The following is a 4146-nucleotide window of genomic DNA, read 5'->3' as shown; positions in this document are numbered from 1 at the left end:
TCACGAGACCTCACAGGACCGCACAAATTCGCCCCTAACGAATGGATGGGGACCCTTTGGCGCCTTACTATAAGGGGGAACTTACACTAGCCTCTTTCGAGCGACGAATGGACTCTCGCTAGAGGTTTCGTGGAAATTACCCAAAAGGTTTGCAATAATGCGTATGAATGCATACGAAAACAAATAATACGATCCGTCCCCGTTAAGGGCTTAATACACGCCTTCCGGAATCAAATTTCTCGCTTCCCCAGAAGAGTCGCCACTTGTAGGTGTCGCGGCCTCGCCCGGGCGGACCGGGGGGTGGACACCGTTGACGACAGATGCTGTGATTGGCACCGAAAGCAACCAATCGCGGAATCAAGCTGCTCGGCATGACCGGAGCCTGGAGTATGGAAGAGTCGTGTTAAGCCCAAAATATACCTAAAATATCATACATAAATACGTTAAATTTACATTAAAATCGTGCTAATTATATTCATTTGGAATACTTTTACGTCTTTATTTACTTCTTTGATGCAAGGTACCTAAATATTTGGTAAAATCCAAAAACGGAGCAAAAACGGAGCTAAAATGGAGGAAAAACCTTAAAAACGTACCAAGAATGCATATCAGTCAGAAGAACGCTCGAGGAGGACGAAAAACAGTCGAACGCCAGGGAGAACATCTCTCTGTCGCGACTGAGATTCTCAAAATCTCAGTCGTGACTTGCGGAGGCCAGACCGGGGGAAAACAACGTATTCAAGCTCGCCCCTATATCCCCTGTCGTGACTGAGATTTTCAGAATCTCAGTCGCGACAGCAAGTCTTCCTGCACACAAAACACATGTTCGAAATCGGAAAAACGCGTCTGTTCGTTCGGATAAAAGCAACCCTTCACCAGCAGACACGACCCGTCATTTACAACCCTTCACCAACTATAAATAAGTGATCCATTTCAGAAATCAAGGTTGGTTAAGTTGGAAAAGTTAGAGAAATTAGAGAAGAAAGTTGTTATGTAGAGTTTTCTGATTCAGAAAAGAATCAGAAAGTTAGATTTCATTTCTGTAAGCAATCGTGTTGTACACGAATTGTATTTAGATTAGTTATAAACACAGTATTAGTTTAGTTTTCATTCTGATAGTGGACGGGACCAGTCTCTATTCCAAAGATCCAGCGAGAAGAATTGACGGCTGAAGCGCATATGGTTTGACGAGCCTACGAAGTTTGAGAGAAAGATTGACGACCCGGATCTCAAAGTCTTCGTTACAATGCTATCCAAGTTTCTACTTCTCTGTTAACTTGTGAAAATTCACATTTCAATTAATGATATACTTATTTATTCAATATATTCTTACTGTTGTTATTTTGATATTGTTCTGACAAAATGATTTTCAAAATGATATATTGGTGTTTTTATTAAAACGTTCTATTCCATCTTATTCTTATAAGAACTTTGTTGAACACTTAATAAATTTAGTTTTTATGGATGACATGATCGCTGATCGCGGCTTATTAGAAGTAAAACACTAGTTTGATTAAGGTAGGAATCGTCTCTACGCTAGAGGGATTTCTATGGTTCGAAGCCATTTAATTGAGTAAATTATTATATTGTTACATGTCCATAATCTCACAAAGTTAAAGTTGTTTACTTTGCTTTATGAAAATAAAATCTATTTCATTCTGATTACGGAAGTATCTGTTTTGTAATCAAAATTCCAAACGGAATTGTTCTCTAAACTCGATATAATCTTTCTATCTAATCCTAATTTACCAAAACCTATTCCATCAACTAAACGTATTTCTTTTATTAAACCTAAACACGTGATTAAACCGAATTAAATAAAGTTTTAGTTAAAAAGCGTTCCCTGTGGGTTCGATATCTTTTATTACTACAAGCGTATACCGTGCACTTGCGGAAATCGCTCAACAAGTTTTTGGCGCCGTTGCCGGGGAACGCCAAATTTTTTGACAAAATTTTAAATTTTTCGTGTTTTATTTCGAATCTAGGTTTAAACATACTTATTTTAACTTTTATAATTTAATAGTTTTCATTTACTAATTTATTTATTTTTCAAAATTCTGTTTTGTAGGTAGTTTCGGTTCGTGCAAGATTTCAGGTTCATGCGCAGTTCTCGAAGTTCGGGCATTGCACCAGACCCTATAGACCCAGAAATTGAGAAAACCATTAGGAAGAACAAGAAAAATAAGAAAAACAAAAATAAGACCCCAGTAAAAACATATACCGAGCCAGAAAAAATGGCAGACCCACCAACACTTATGGAATACGCTAGGCCAGGTGTGGCCGGTGTAACCAATAGTATCGTTAGACCCAGAATCACCGCAAATCAATTTGAAATTAAGCCAGCTTTACTTAATATGTTGCAAAATAATGTAACATTTTACGGGTTACCTAACGAAAATCCTAACACCCATTTAACAAATTTCCTAGAAATTTGTGACACTTTTAAAATTCCAGATGTGACTGCAGAAGCAATCAAACTTCGCCTCTTTCCTTTCACTTTGAAGGATAGAGCCAAAGAATGGTTAACTTCTATGCCAGCCGCAACTTTTGCCACTTGGGAACAATTAGCCCAAGCGTTTTTATCTAAATATTTTCCTTTAGCAAAAACCGCAAGAGTCATAAAGGAGTTAACATCTTTTTCTCAAAATGATAATGAGACCCTTTATGAAACTTGGGAACGTTTTAAAGAACTTCAACGTTTATGCCCACACCACCAATTACCCGCTGAACTTTTAATGCAAACATTTTACAATGGACTGAATCCTACAACTAGGGGTTCATTAAATGCTATGTCGGGAGGACTATTTATGAAGAAAACATCAGCCCAAGCGAGAGAACTTTTGGAGGAAATGGCAATCAACAGCAGTATGTGGCCCGCGGAACATGGACATATGCCGGTGGCAAAACCATCATCCTCAACCTCATCATCAGTTAAAGGTATAGTTGAACTTGATCCAGTCGCAATGCTACAAGCCCAATTTTCTGCTTTATCGCATAAAATTGACAAATTTATGGCACCACGCGATACCAATGGTAATCCAATCCAAACGGATGTGGATTACGAAAATATGAGTGAGATTGAACAGGTAAATTTTGTCCAAGGGCAAAACCAAACTAATAATCCTTATTCTAATACTTATAATTCTGGATGGAGGAATCATCCTAACTTTAATTGGAAAGATAACAGTAACAATAATATTAGTGCTAATCAAAATCGTACCACTAATTATCAAAATCAGTCAAGAGATACGATTAGCACTTTATCTTCTAAAATCGACACGTTTATAGATTCTATCAGTGGAAAAATAAGTAATCACGACGATGGTTTTAAACGGATCGAAAATAAATTCGATCAGCTTATTAAAAACCACTCATCTAGCATCCATAATTTGGAGGTTCAAATTGGTCAACTTGCTAAATCAATTCCATCCCGAAAAGAGGGAAGTCTTCCCAGCCATACGGAAGAAAATCCGAAAGAGCAGGTGAAGGCTATTACTCTTCGTTCAGGAAAAAATTATCAAGGGCCTGAAATGCCCAAAGATGCAATATTATCAGGAAATGATTTACCGAAGTCCAAAGAAGATATCTTAAACACAAATATTTCACCATTTGACACAGGTACTAAAACTTTTGTACCCAAACCACCTTTTCCACACAAAGTCCGAAATAAGGATTATGATAAACAACTTCTAACGTTTTTGGATAAACTCAAAAATTTGCATATCAATTTGACATTTATGATGCAATAACACAAATTCCTAACTATGGTAAGTTTTTAAAGGATTTGATTTCAAAGAAAATCAGTTGGGAAGGAATTTCATCCATTTCGTTAACTGAAGACTGTAGTTCAATAGTATCAAGTAATTTGCCCACTAAACTCAAGGATCCCGGATGTTTTACTATTCCGTGTAAGTTGGGAGATATTGAATTCCCAAGTTGTCTTTGTGATTTAGGAGCAAGTATAAACTTAATGCCATTGTCTATTTTTAACAAGTTAGGTTTAGAAGAAGATATCAAACGTACCAATATGGTTTTGCAATTAGCGGATCAAACCACTAAAAGGCCGTATGGTATAATTGAAGATGTTTTAGTCAAAGTCGATAAATTTATTTTTCCTACCGATTTTGTTATCTTAGACTTTGCATA

The 4146-nt window shown here is 36.9% G+C and overlaps 1 non-coding gene across 1 annotated transcript; it reads right to left on the bottom strand.

Annotated features, from left to right (window-relative positions):
• Positions 1-2612: 2612 nt before the first annotated feature.
• Positions 2613-2719, bottom strand: LOC136215935 (small nucleolar RNA R71). Its single transcript, XR_010682937.1, has one exon. It is a non-coding gene; the product is annotated as a small nucleolar RNA R71 (small nucleolar RNA).
• Between the last annotated feature and the right edge of the window lie 1427 nt (positions 2720-4146).

Source organism: Euphorbia lathyris, chromosome 1, assembly GCF_963576675.1.
Source record: "Euphorbia lathyris chromosome 1, ddEupLath1.1, whole genome shotgun sequence".
Lineage (NCBI taxonomy): Eukaryota > Viridiplantae > Streptophyta > Magnoliopsida > Malpighiales > Euphorbiaceae > Euphorbia > Euphorbia lathyris.
This window is presented reverse-complemented; position numbering and strand designations above follow the sequence as displayed.